The following is a 15,214-nucleotide window of genomic DNA, read 5'->3' as shown; positions in this document are numbered from 1 at the left end:
CTGGCAGTCCAAGGGATTCTCAAGAGTCTTCTCCAACACTATAGTTCAAAAGCATCGATTCTTCGGCGCTCAGCCTTCTTTATGGTCCAACTCTCACATCTATACATGACTACTGGAAAAACCACAGCTTTGACTAGATGGACCTTTGTCAGCAAAGTAATGTCTCTGCTTTTTAATATGTTGTCTAGGTTTGCCATAGCCTTTCTTCCAAGGAGCAAGCATGTTGTAATATTTCCAGTTATCAGCAGAGGTCAGTAGCAACTGGTCACCACAGAATGCTTTACGTTTTAATAGAGACCTAGAATATTTTGTTTTGTTCCTTTTAGTCCTTTAAGAAAATGTAACTGTTGACAGCATGCTTTAAAAAAAAGTTACTGTTGACAGAATGGTAAAGCCTTGCTCAAAACACATGCTTAAATCTTTAGAAGCAAGTCTCACCCCACTGTAGGCACTTAAGAAATGTTGACTATAGAGAAGAAGAAGAAGAATCGTTAAGACTGTTATTTTAGCAGAAACATCACAAAGAATGGGAAAATGTTGTTCTTTGTTGTTCTGAAACTAAGCCCTGGCCTTATAGTTAGCATGCTGAGCATAACTTCATGTCAGGGGAGATGAAGGTTTTTCTTGCATATTTTTTCAGGCTATTCAGATATTAGTGCTTGGGGGAAATTCCTTGAGAAGCATTTTGAGCAGCCTCAAGTCCATCTATATACTTGGTTAAATTTAAAGGTGAGGTCAGAGTGCATGTACCCTTCTTGACAGTTCAAGAAAAGCAGATGTCTATCTTCTCTATTTGTTCCATGAACACAGAAAAGGGGGCTGTGGTTCAATCATGCAAAGTGGGACACGTTTTCAGTTGTATTGGAAGAATAAAGTTATGTCTAAGAAGTGACCATATTACATTAACAAACAGGTATTTGTGTTTGTATATGTCTGTCAAATAAAGGCAATTAGGTCCTAGAGGTCTGTTAGTCATTATATCACAGATACTTGGAAGTTACTTAATTTAGTTATCTTAAAAAGTCATTATGACATTAATGTTAGATAAAACTGACTCTCTTTAGAGGTTTTAAAGTGGGATATAGTTTTATAATTTAAACATAACCATTTATGGACAGATACTAACAATGGAAATGAAACTCTAGATTTGGGGCCATTTGAAGGACCCACCTGAGTCTAATCTGTATCTCCTAGCCTATGACTTCAGACATATCAGGAGATTATTTAAATACCTGTTAAAGGACTAGAGAACATATGTTTTATTTATTTTTTGTTTTTATTTTTAAATTAATTTTTATTGGAGTATAGTTGCTTTACAATGCTGTGTTAATTTCTACTGTACAGCAAAGTGAATCAGCTATACGTATACATATATCTCCTCTTTGTTGGATTTCTTTCCCATTCAGGTCACCACAGAGCATTGAGGAGAGTTTTCTTGTGCTACACAATAGGTTCTTTTTTTTTTATGTGCTGTGAAATTTTATTTTTTGCTCGTGTTTTCACGCTCTTGGGCCAGCCTTAAGAAACAGTAAAATTACATCAGTTAGGAAGACATCCAGCAGAAAATGCAACAACAGTGGGGCTTATTGGTTTTACATAATGGAAAGTCCGAACCACTGGGTAGTGGGATGTTAGCTCAGACCTCCTTTTTCTTTTTTTTTTTAATATAAATTTATTTATTTTAATTGGAGGCTAATTACTTTACAGTATTGTATTGGCTGTGCCCTACATCAACATGAATCTGCCACGGGTGCACACGTGTTCCCCATCCTGAACCCCCTCCCACCTCCCTCCCCATACCATCCCTCTGGGTCATCCCAGTGCACCAGCCCCGAGCATCCTGCATCAAACCTGGACTGGCGACTCATTTCACATATGATATTGTACATGTTTCAGTGCCATACAATAGGTTCTTATTAGTTATATATTCTATACATAGTATCAATTGTGTATATATGTCAATTCCAATCTCTCAATTCATCCTACCCTCCTTCCTCCTTGGTATCCATATGTTTGTAGGAGAATATACATTTTAATATAAAAAGGCTTTTAAAGTATTCATGCCATTGTTTCTGACATGGTTACCCCTGTATAAATATTTCTCCCAGTTTTAAAAAATTTATATTTTCGTACGGAGCATTGGTTTACATTTATAGGTACTCAAACCTTCCAATCGTTTCTTGTATGTTTTCTGATATTAGTGCTGTATTAAGGAATGGCTTTCATACTCTAATGGTATGTAATATAGTTATGTCATATTTTCTTCTAGTACTTTTACTTTTCACTGGGTTGGGAAGATCCGCTAGAGAAGGGATAGGCTACCCACTCCAGTATTCTTGGGCTTCCCTTGTGGCTCAACTGTTAAAGAACCCACCTGCAATGCAGGAGACTTGGGTTTGATCTCTGGGTTGCAAAGATCCTGTGGAGAAGGGAAATGCTACCTACTCCAGTATTCTGGCCTGGAGAATTCCATGGACTGTATAGTCCATGAGGTCACAAAGAGTTGGACACGACTGATGACTTTCACTTTACTTTTCACATGTAAATCTTTATTTCACCTGTAATTTATTTTTGTGTATTGTATGAGGTAAGATATATGCAGTCTCCTCCATATTGTTAATTAATAATGCCAAACTCTACTTACTAATATGCATTTGTTTTCTATTGATTTCAAAGACATTACCATAAACCAAAAATTATCTTATAGAACAGATATCTATATTCTCAAACAATGGGAAAGATGGAGAATTATAAACGCCAACACAATCATTCTTAATATATCCACCTGAAGTTTTTCCTTCCTGTGAGGAATTTACCCCCGAAGTAAAACAAATCTGCAAAATCTTTCATTATATTCACGCCTTGAAGTTGGGGATATCAGACCTAAAGAACTTCCCAGGTGGCGCTGGTGGTAAAGAATCTGCCTGCCAGTGTGGGAGACAAAAGAGACACTGCTTCGATCTCTGGGTTGGGAAGATCCCCTGGAGTAGGAGCCGGCAAGCCACTCCAGTATTCTTGTCTGGAAAATTCATGGACAGATGAGCCTGGGAGGCTACAGTCCATGGGGTCACAAAGAGTCAGACACGACTGAGCAACTGAGCACCCATACAGACTGGACCTAAAGCATACAATTACAAACATACCCTCTATCGCTGATTCTAACTTTAAATAAACAACCCATATCTTCTATTATGAAAACTAAGTCCTAAAAGAGCTCAAGTACATGTCATGAAAAGCCATTTGGGTGTAAATATATCATAATAATACAGACTGATAACTGTACTAGGGTGTAAAATTTCAGTGTATTTTAGGTATTCTTCAACAAGTAAGTTGACTTTTACTTTCAGTACAACGGAAAACATATAAATGTTTAATAGCTTGAAGTATCAGTTATTAAACATTTAAGGAACATTACTTAGCTCTTTAAAATTGTGTTTTATTTAGAATTCTGTTGTTACTTTTCTTTAATGAGACAAAAAAAAATTTTTAATGGAAAATCCTAGGAGAGGCACATGCTTATTCTTTCATCTGAAATCATGCTGCCTTTAATCTCTTTTGATATCCAGCAAGCAACATCAAGTCCATATAGGGACTTGTACAAAGGAGAAACAGGTTGTAATAAATTACTTCTTTCCAGGGCTTTATTTAATATCAATGCATCATGGAAACAGAACACTAAATTGCTACTTATAAACTAAATATGCATTTCAAATAAAACATTTAACATTCTAAAGAGCTAGATTAAAAATGCCTAGAGGTCTGATTTTAAATGGCAAGCAAAGGTGAAAATTAAATGTCATTATCTAGACCTGAACGTTTATGAGCCACGTACATAGTGAGTTTTATACTTCTGCCTCTATTTTACTCCAGGGATAGCACTGCTTTGTGGAACTAAATTTCAAAGTTTACTGTTAGGTACATTATCCTGGCTCAATATCCATAGATAAATGAAATAATTCATTATAACCCATTGTCATGATCAGTTGATAGAATACTTTTATGATCAATAACTTGACTCCATACACAAAAAATGTTACCAAAATTTAATGAATTCCAAACTGAGCTAAACCCAAATGTTAATTATTTTTGAGCTACAAATTAACCAATTTTCATAAATAACCTGTTCACAATATGACACTATCTATTGGTTTTTTAAAATATTTCTGAATTGGGCCATTAAAATATTCTCCAAATAGAAGTAAAGTTAGATTTGGTTTGAGATTATATCTATTCCAATACAACTCCGAAACCACTCAATGAGTCAGTGGGTAGATTATTTGTACAACATTTTACCCTAAAAAAAGACCTGTTTAAGCAGAAATTTATATAAATTGCTTAAGGATGATATGTCTGTAAAATAATGATGCATTAATTATTATGTGTGCAATACAATATGTTAATATAATATATATTTATATAATTAATTATAAAGTAATTTAGGATGAAGTCACCTGAACTATAATACAAATTGAGTCTTTTTCTTCCTATTTTCATGAGTTGTCTTGATGCTCACACACAATTCTCAAGCAAATTAATAGGAAGCAAACTGTACTAACCTGCTAGGGCTGCTGTATCACCAAGTACCACAAGCTGGGCAGCTTAAACAGCATAAATTTATTGTCTCACAGTTCTGGAGGCTGGAAGCCCAAGGAAAAGGGGTCCTGAGAAAGAATCTGTCTCGGGTCCTCCCTTTGCCTTTGGTGATTTGCTGGCACGTTTTAGCTTGTAGAAACATCGCTTGGTCTCTCTCTCCATCTTTATATGCTGTTTGTCCCTGTGGCTTTCTCCGTGTCCAATTTTCCCCTTTTCTAAAGAACATCAGTTGTATCAGATTAAGGCCCACCCTAATGATCTCATCTTAACTAATTACATCTGTAAGGACCCAATTCTGAGACGGGCTTAGGATCTCAACCTATACGGACTTTGGAGGGACACAAGTCAATGCATAACACAGACAAATGCCCAAACCAGAACCCTGGATTGCCAGGTCTAATGAGAGCTGTGAAGATAAGACGGTTCAAACCCTTGACTCAAATGAAATGTTTGTTTTACTCATAAACGTTATTCACTTGTGTTAACATAGCTCTTCATTGCTCTGGCCAACTGATCCTTTCTTTTTTTTTTTAAGGTTCTCTGAGTAATTCCAAAAGCAAGCCTATTTTTAATTCAGACAATTAAAAACTGGTCCCTAATAAGACTGCTTAAAAGTAATAGGGCCTTGATTGAAATACTGTTTATTGTGCAACTGAACCAGTACAATGCCAGTGTATCTGACCTCACCAAGAATTTGGAGATACTGTATATGAAATAGAAAGGTCATTCTGAATCAAGGGTCTCCTAACAATCAGAACAATGATACAGTTTCCCTGACCCCATGTCATCTGTAATGTAATGTAACGTAGGTAGCTTTTGCCTCTAGGTAGCTTTGACCACAAAGGAGTGGGAAAAACACTATTACTTAGTCATCCACATAAAGATCTAAGCCTTCTTTGGCATTGCAAGAAGAAAACAACTAAATTTCATCTATGCAACTTGTATTAGTTTCCTGTGGTTGTTATAGCAAATGATCACAAACTTGGTAACATAAATAGCAGAAATTTATTCTCTCACAGTTCTGGAGGCGAGAAGCCCAACATCACGGTGTTGGCAGGGCAGTGCTCCTTCCGAAGGTTCTGGGGGAACATCATTCCAGGGCTCTTCCAGCTTCTGGCTCCAGGCATTCCTTGGTACGTGGCCCATAATTCTAACCTCTGCCTCTGTCTTCACAGGCCTTCTCATATATGTGTCTTTATCTCCCCTTCTAGGCTTTCCAGGTGGCACTAGTGGTAAAGAATCCACCTGCCAATGCAGGAGATGTGGGTTCCATCCCTGGGTAGAAGATCCCTTGGAGGAGGGCATGGCAATCCATGCCAGTATTCTTGCCTGGAGAATCCCATGGACAGAGGAACCTGATGGGCTACAATCAGTAGGGTTGCACAGAGTCGGACACAACTGAAGTGACTTAACACACACACACACACAAACACACACACACACACATCTTCCCTTTTTCTGTTTCTCATAAGGACGTTTATCACTGGATTTAGGGCCCACTGGGTAATCTCGGAGGATCTCATCTCAAGATCCTTAACTTAATTAAATCTGCAATGACCCTTTTTCCAAATAAACTCATATTCACGGGTTCTTGGGGTTGGGATGTGGACATATCTTTGGGGGTGGGCACCTTTTAACTCACTGCACAACTGTCCAAGAATGCTGTTTGTATTTTAATAATATCTTTAATATTTTTCAAATTCAGTTCAGTTTAGTTCAATCGTTCAGTTGTGTCCGACTCTTTGCAACCCCATGAACCTCAGCACGCCAGGCCTCCCTGTCCATCAACAACTCCTGGAGTCTACCCAAACCCATGTCCATTGAGTCGGTGATACCATCCAACCATCTTATCCTCTGTTGTCTCCTTCTCCTCCCGCCCTCAATCTTTCCCAGCATCAGGGTCTTTTCAAATCAGTCAGCTCTTCTCATCAGGTGGCCAAAGTATTGGAGTTTCAGCTTCAACATCAGTCCTTCCAGTGAACACCCAGGACTGATTTCCTTTAGGATGGACTGGTTGGATCTCCTTGCAGTCCAAGGGACTCTCAAGAGTCTTCTCCAACACCACAGTTCAAAAGCATCAATTCTTTAGCACTCAGCTTTCACTCTCCAACTCTCACATCCACACATGACTACTGGAAAACCCATAGCCTTGACTAGACAGACCTTTGTTGACAAAGTAATGTCTCTGCTTTTTAATATGCTGTCTAGATTGGTCATAACTTTCCTTCCAAGGAGTAAGCGTCTTTTAATTTCATGGTTGCAATCATCATCTGCAGTGATTTTCAAATTAAGTAGTGCTATATTTGTATATTAGAAGTATGAGTTCTGTTAAATCTGCTTTAGCTTCCGGCCTCATCTTTAGGCTCGTCTCTCTTCCATCTCTGCACTTTACCCCAGACAGCAAGTTGCTCCTCACTCTTTCTCCTCAGGGTTTTTGCCTGAGGATATTATTTTATTCTGTTGCACTCTGAGTCTCCAGGTTGACTTTGCTCATGTGTCCATACTTTGGGTTTCAGTCCGAGTTGCTTTTCCAGGAAGAGTTCCTGACCCAACAAATCTATGTTAGAAGTCCTTCCCATGGTATTTACAGCACCGTGCTGCTAAGTCGCTTCAGTCGTGTCCGACTCTGTGCGACCCCATAGACGGCAGCCCACCAGGCTCCCCTGTCCCTGGGATTCTCCAGGCAAAAACACTGGAGTGGGTTGCCATTTCCTTCTCCAATGCATGAAAGTGAAAAGTGAAAGTGAAGTCATTCAGTCGTGTCCGACCCTCAGCGACCCGATGGACTGCAGCCTTCCAGGCTCCTCTGTCCATGGGATTTTCCAGGCAAGAGTACTGGAGTGGGGTGCCATTGCCTTCTCCATTACAGCACCATAGAGACAAGTATAAAATGACAATCAATGGAGTAAGGCGAAGATACTAATAACAAGTATCATTCATTCAGGCTAGGACTCATGACACACTTGTCTTTATTGTTTTTATGGCAGCCGTATCTACTCTGAATTTAATTGCACTGTGGTGAAGCATGTTTTCTGCATCAAATCAATCCTCTAAAGTTCTTAAAATTTCTTTTGTGATTTAGTAAACAACCAATATTTGTATATGTTGTGTGTGGGCTGAAGAGGAATTTGCATAGATCTATTTGATCAATTAAATCAAGCCTGTCAATCATATTGCTTGAATCATCTCTATCTTTACTCATGCTGGATTCTCTATCTATCATCTGATGGAGGCTTAATCACCTCTCTTACAATGATTCAGGTTTATCACCCCAAAACTCAAAGACTTTTCCCTCAGAACAATTTGATTCATTTTGAAGGGGCCAAATATTACTTAGATTGCAAAAGTAAAATTGGGCAATCTACATGAACATAAAACAAAGTGTGAATTAAAGATAATAATTCTCTTTTTTGACTCACACCTTGGTGTAATCCCCTCAAGGATGGGTGAGGCCAGGGACTTGCTTCTAATCAACATAACATGGCAAAGATGTGCTGCAAGATGAGATGCTGCTCGCATGACCATGTGATCATATATGGCAGAGGTGACAGACTGGTTCTCCTGTGGTTATGTGAGGTTTGTATGACTCCTGCCTTGATAGCAGACTTGCTTTAGAGTCTTGCTGACTTTGAAGAAGCAAGCTGCCATGAGTCCTAGAGCAACAAAGAACTTATTTCTGCCAACAACATGAGTGAACTTGGGAGCAGACCTTTCTCCACTGGAGCTGTCAGATGTAAACCCACCCACCTGTCACCTTGACTGCAGCCTTGGGGAGGGCCCAGCTAAGGCGTGCATGGACTCTTAATGCATAAAAACTGTGAGACAATGTGTGTTGCTTAAAGTTGCTAACTTTGTGTTCATTTGTTTTGCAGCATAGAAAACAAATACTATCTAGGAAACATTTACCACTGAGAATATATTGAGGATTAGAAACAGATAGACGGCCAGCCCAAGAAAATCTAAATATCATAACTATGTTTCCTGGGAGCTTCCAGGTGGCTCAGTGGTAAAGAATACACCTGCTAATGCGAGGAGACATGGGTTCGATCCCTGGGTGGGGAAGATCCCCTGGAGGAGGAAATGCCAACCCACTCCAGTATTCTTGCCTGGGAAATCCCATGGACAGAGGAGCCTGGCGGGCTACAGTTTGTGGGTTCACAAAGAGTCAGACACGACTCAGTGACAGAGCACACACTACGTTTCCTAGGCTCTTTATTTTTTCTTCTCTTGTCCTATAAACATATTTAAGTGAACGAAGATTTCTGAATATGTGTGCTTTGTATGGCATTTTTGTAATGGAATACACACACACAAAGAAACATCCTAAATGCCCCCAAGAAAGGTGGACTAGTTAAATATATCTGGGTGTGTCCAAATAATGGAACAGCATTTAAAATATTCATACATATCAACATAGATGGATAGCCAAAAGATCCTACTAAATTAGAAATTATTGATATATGATAAAAAGTACAATCCAATTTGAGCTAAAAAAAAGAAAAGATACACTGTAAGTGAGATAACACCTGCTCGCTGCAAATAGGAAGAAGATAGAGAAGATAAACGTCATACGTTTAAATTCATAAGGCCATTCTAATGCTAGTAGTGAATCTAAAAAAGGTTTCATTCTCTTATAGTAGGTAAATGTTCTGTGCATAGAAATTACTTCAATTCCTAGGATTATCTAAATTAGCTTGTTCTTCCTAAAATAATGAAAAAACTTCTTAAATACTGGTGCTGATTTTTAAATTGGTGAAGAGCCGTCAATTTGTGGCAATGAGATCCCATGGGGACAAGACCATGTTTGATATCTGCTGCAATTCCTGTTTCTTCCGCCGGCCAGATCCAATGAACAAATATTTGTGGCATGCAAATCACCCAGGGTTTGCCTGAAGCACTCTGTACATGCCCAGCTGTGCAGTCATCAGCCTGACACCTTAGAACATAGATGCTGCTGGCTTTTATCATCTTGGCATGAATCCAAGGCTCATTCTCCAATGGAATAGACAAGAGATAAATCATCTTACTGACTCAACCTCGCCATCACCAGACTCCTTTGTTGTGAACACTTAGCACACAATGAACACAAACTGATCAGTAGCATGAGTCACAGCTGGCCCTGAGACCTCAGTGTAAAAATCAGACCAGCTTTTCTTCAATAGCCTCTAAGTATATAAATATCAGCTTCAAATATTTAAGATACTACATACCAAAAAGGAAAAGTGCAAATTTCATTTGCAGCAAAACTGCTCTCTCACTGAATGATCAGGACTCAGTGTTCCCATTCTGGCAAGATCAGACAGCAGGAAAATATATTTGTTTAATTACAGTCTTTGAAGAGAATAGCACATTCTTAGGCTACAACTTTCTGGAAGAGAGTTTAGGATATTTGATACATCAGAACCTTCCCTGAAAACGATTTTAATTCAATAATAGGCAGCAACTTTCCACAACTTTCTATGTGTCCTCCACTATATTAAGACCTTCCTTGAAAAGGGTTGCAATTCAATAATTATATTGTTATTGTTAGGCTATCTGCAATGAAAAAAAGAAATACTTTCCCTAAAATTACCACACAGAATAAGGTAAAAATGGGACTTGGAACCTAAAATTTTCTAGGTCATTTTCTATATGACATTATTTTACTCTCCCAGTAAAGACTCATTAGCATTAGTCGCTCGGTCGTAGCCGACTCTTTGTAACTTCATGGACTGTAGCCCGCCAGGCTCCTCTGTCCATGGGGGTTCTTTAGGCAAGAACACTAGAGTGGGTTGTCATTTCCTTCTCCAGGGGTTCTTCCCGACCCAGAGATTGCACCCGGGTCTCCCGCATTGCAGGCAGACGCTTTACCCTCTGAGCCACCAGGGAAGCCCCAAGTGTGGTACCATTTCCTTCTCCAGAGGATCTTCCCAACCCAGGGATCAAACCCAGGTCTCCTGCATTGCAAACAGATTCTTTACCATCTGAGCCACCAGGCAGCCCACTGCCAGAAAGACCCATTTGAGTACAGTAAAAATGAGGTCTGTAGACACATTTGCATTTTATTGTTTTCTAAAAATAGAATGAATGTAATTTTCAGAGTCATTTCATGACACCACCTTGATATGTAAAATATTTGCTTCTAAACCAAGACTGTTTCTACTTCAATCTTTTTTTTTTCATTAAATGAGTGATTTATTATTTTTCTAGAGAGAATCTTTTACTTCTGGGTCAGTCTACAGAGAGAGCATCCAGCATCACTCTGGTGACTAGGAGCCACCTCTCTAATTCACATAAATCTTCTTGTTCAGGTGCTAAGTCGTATCCAACTCTTTGTGATCCCTGTGAACTGCAGCACACCAGGCTCCTCTGTCCTCCACTATCTCCTAGAGTTTGCTCAAATTCATGTCCATTGAGTCAGTGTTGCTATCTAACCATATCATCCTCTGCTGCCCTCTTCTCCTTTTGCCTTCAATCTTTCCCAGCATCAGGGTCTTTTCCAATGAGTTGGTTTTTTGCATCAGGTGGCCAAATAAACTTCTACTACAATCTTAAACCTATATTTTACAAATTCACTTAAAAAAAGAACAACTGGACATTCGTATGCAAAAAAAAAAAAAAAGTTAATCTAGACATAGATCTTAGAGCCCTCATAAAAATTAACTCAAAATGGATCCTGGATCTAAATGTAAAACACAAAACTATAAAGCTCCTAAAGATAACAAAGGAGAGACACCTATATGACCTTGAGTAAGGCGATGATTTTTTAGATATAGCAAAGATAAGATCCACAAAAGGCAGTCGATAAGACTTCATTAAAATTAAAACCATTTTTTAAGAGAATGTCAAGAGAATGAGAATTCAAGCCTCAGCCTGGAAAACATTTGCAAAAGACACATCTGATAAAGGACTGTTATTTAAAATAAATAAAGAACTAAAAACTCAAAAATAAAATAACCAAATTTTTAAATGGCAAAAGATCTGAACAGACACCTCTCCAGAGAAAATATATAGATGGCCAGTAAGCATATGAAAAGATGCCCAACATCATATGTCATTCAGGAGATGCAAATTAAAGCAAGAATAAGATACCCTGATGCTGGGAAAGACTGAGGGCAGGAGGAGAAGGACGATAGAGGATGAGATGGTTGGATGGCATCACTGACACAATGAACATGAGTTTGAGCAAACTCCAGGAGATGGTGAAGGACATGGAAGCCTGGCATGTTGCAGCCCACAGGGTCGCAAAGATTCAGACATAACTTAGCAACGACACACATCTATTAGAATGGCCACCATGCCAAAGGCTGATAAAGATGAGGAATAACAGGAACTCACATTCATTGCTGGTGGGAATACAAAGTGGTATCGCCATTTTGGAAGACAGTGTGGAAATTTCATATCGAAACAAACATACTCGTACTATATGATCCAGCAATCATGCTTCCAGGTATTTCCCTAAATGAACTGAAAACTTACATCCATACAAAACTCTGTACCTGGGTAGTTTACAGCAGCTTCATTCATAATTGCCAAAACTCGGAAGCAACCTATCCCTTCAGTAGGTGAAGGATAAATAAACTGTGGTACATCCAGACAATGGAATATCATTCAGTGCTAAAAATAAATAAGAAATAAGCTATCAAGCCATGAGAAGACATGAAGGAAACAAAGTTTTAAAAAGTTAATTTGAAAAGTAGTAGTTTGTATGATTCAAACTACAGGACATTATGGAAAGTGCAAAACTATGGAGACAGTAAAAAGATTAGTGGTTCCCAGGGGCTATAGAGGGGTGGGAAGGACTGCTACACAGAGTGTAGAGGATTTTCAGGGCAGTGAAATTATTCTGTGTACTACTACTACACTTTTGTCAAAACCCACAGAACGTTCAACATCAAAAGTGGTTTTTGAGCAGAAAGAAAGGCCTGAAGCGCAAAGCCACCACTGCAGAAACTCAAGAGACTGCAGTGGCAGAGGATGGGATGACGGAAAGTAGGGTCCAACCACTGAAGACGGTTGCCTTTCCTCCAGGCTTCAGCATTTCAGAAATTAAGAACAAACAATGGTGACACTTAACGTTTGGTAGAAATAGCAGCAGCGGAAGAAAAAGTTGGCAGTTAAGAAAAACTCAGAGAGAGAGGCTCTCAGTAATAAGCCCGTACCCAAGACCATGGACAACCAGTGAAATGTATGATGAAAATGTCATATATATCCTAATGATGAAGAGGTTGTTTATGACGAAGCTACAGACGAATTTGCTTCTTACTTCAATAGACAAACTTCTCCCAAGATTCTCATCACTACATCAGGTTGATCTCATGGGAGAACAGTACAACTCTATGACCATTTCTCTGCAGTTATACCAAACTCACATGCTTATTACAGAAGAGCACTGGCTCTGAAAAAATTATTTCACAGTGCCATCTCAAGAGATTTCACAGACCTGATTGTTATTAATAAAGATCATAAAATACCAAATGGATTAATTCTGAGTCAGCTGCAAAATGGCTCAGTTGCTCAGTTTAAGCAGTGTTCATCTGCATAAAGAAATTAAACAGAGTGGAGCCGCTCAGTCGTGTCCGACTCTTTTCGACCCCATGGACTATTGCCTATCAGACTCCTCTGTCCATGGGATTTTCCAGGCAAGGGTACTGGAGTGGGTTGCCATTTCCTTCTCCAGGGGATGTTCCCAACCCAGGGATTGAACCCAGGTCTCCTGCACTATAGGCAGACTCTTTACCGTCTGAGCCACCAGGGAAGTTAAAGAAATTAAGAGAAGAGGCAAAGACCCAACAGTACACACACCTGAAATAATTTTGAGCAATTTTAGCAACACAGCTGGGTCATTCTATTGGATAGATGTTTGTATCTCTCTTTCCCCTTAATCCTCAATTTATTGGAAGGCAGGTTGCTACACTCCACAATCAACAGGATTATGTATTCTTCAGATGTCACAGATTCATATTCAAGAGAGAAAGGAAAGTGGGAATTCAGGAACTTGCACCACAGTTTACCTTAAAATTAGGATCTCTTCAGAAAGGAACCTTTGATTCTACATATGGAGAATATGAATGGGTCCATAAGCCCTGGGAAACGGGTAGAAGTAGAAGAAAATTCCATTTATAAAGGACTGAGGGCATACTACAGGACTGTGAGGAATAGGCCTATCTTGAATTTATGAAACAAGACCCTTCTCAAAATGGCAACTCCTGATTTCATGAAACTTCTTTCATGTATAAAGAAAGCTGAGTGCCGATGAATTGATGCTTTTGAACTGTGGTGTTGGAGAAGACTCTTGAGGGTCCCTTGGACTGCAAGGAGATCCAACCAGTCCATTCTAAAAGAAATCACTCCTGCATATTCATTGGAAGGACTGATGCTGAAGCTGAAACTCCAATACTTTGGCCATCTGATGCAAAGAACTGACTCATTTGAAAAGACCCTGATGCTGGGAAAGATTGAAGGCTGGAGGAGAAGGGGATGACAGAGGATGAGATGGTTGGATGGCATCACCGACTCAATGGACATGAGTGAGTAAACTCCGGGAATTGCTGATGGACAGGGAGACTTGGTGTGGGGCAGTCCATAGGGTCGCAAAGAGTCGGACACAACTGAGTGACTGAACTGAACTGAACTTTCATGTCTGTACAAAGTATGAAGTGCCACAAATTACCACTATTTATGCAGCAAATAAAAAGTCATGTTGGTAAGAAAAAAGGTGATTTCTAATGTAGACCATGACAGACTTTGGATGACAATGATACGTTAATTTAGGTCCACCCATTGTAACAAATGTACCACTCTGGTGGGGGGTGTGGATAATAGGGAGAGTTGTACATGTGTGGAGACAAGAATAAATGGGAACTCCCCGTATTATCTGCTCAGTTTTCCTGTGAACCTAAAAATCACTCTAAAAAAAGAAAATGTATTAGTTAAAAAGTCAAGCATTCAAAATTGCATTTGCCAATTTTAGGAAATACCAGTTTAAGGTATTTTAGTAAGTTGGGGAGCTCTAAATAGGATAATTAAATTGCGTTACAATGTTGTGTTGGTTTCTGCCTTACAACAACCTGAATCAGCCATAGGTACACATGTAACCCTTCCCTCTTGAGCCTCCCTCCCACCTCCCACCCCATCCCACCCCTCTAGGTGGTCACAGAGTACAAGGCTGAGCTGCCTGCTTCACACAGCAAGTTCCCACTGGCCATCTATTTTCCATTTGGTAATGTACATGCTTCAGTGCTACCCTCTCAATTCATCTCACCCTCTCTTTCCACTGCTGTGTCCACATCCTGTTCTCTATGTCTGCACTCTCTATTGCTGCCTTGCAAGTAGGTTCATTAGTAGCATTTTTCTGGATTCCAAATATATGCATTAAGATACTATACTTGTTTTTCTTTTTCTGACTTACTTTACTCTGTATAACAGGCTCTAGATTCATCCATTTCACTAGAACTGACTCAAATTTATTCCTTTTTATGGCTGAGTAAACTAAAAAGCCTCTTGATGAAAGTGAAAGTGGAGAGTGAAAAAGTTGGCTTAAAGCTCAACATTCAGAAAATGAAGATCATGCCATCTGGTCCCATCACTTCATGGGAAATAGATGGGGAAACAGTGGAAACAGTGTGTCAGATTTTATTTT

At 39.3% G+C, this 15,214-nt stretch overlaps 1 protein-coding gene and 1 pseudogene across 7 annotated transcripts in view; one reads left to right on the top strand and one right to left on the bottom strand.

Moving 5' to 3' along the window:
* Positions 1–15,214, bottom strand: part of PHACTR2 (phosphatase and actin regulator 2) — a 301,267-nt gene that overhangs the window by 174,444 nt on the left and 111,609 nt on the right. The gene's annotated exons all lie outside the window — the stretch shown is intronic.
* On the top strand, positions 12,013–14,553 carry LOC133254470 (ribosome production factor 1-like; annotated as a pseudogene).

Source organism: Bos javanicus, chromosome 9 (assembly GCF_032452875.1).
Source record: "Bos javanicus breed banteng chromosome 9, ARS-OSU_banteng_1.0, whole genome shotgun sequence".
Classification (NCBI taxonomy): domain Eukaryota; kingdom Metazoa; phylum Chordata; class Mammalia; order Artiodactyla; family Bovidae; genus Bos; species Bos javanicus.
Note: the sequence above shows the minus strand (reverse complement) of the source record. Positions and strands in the feature narration are given on the sequence as shown.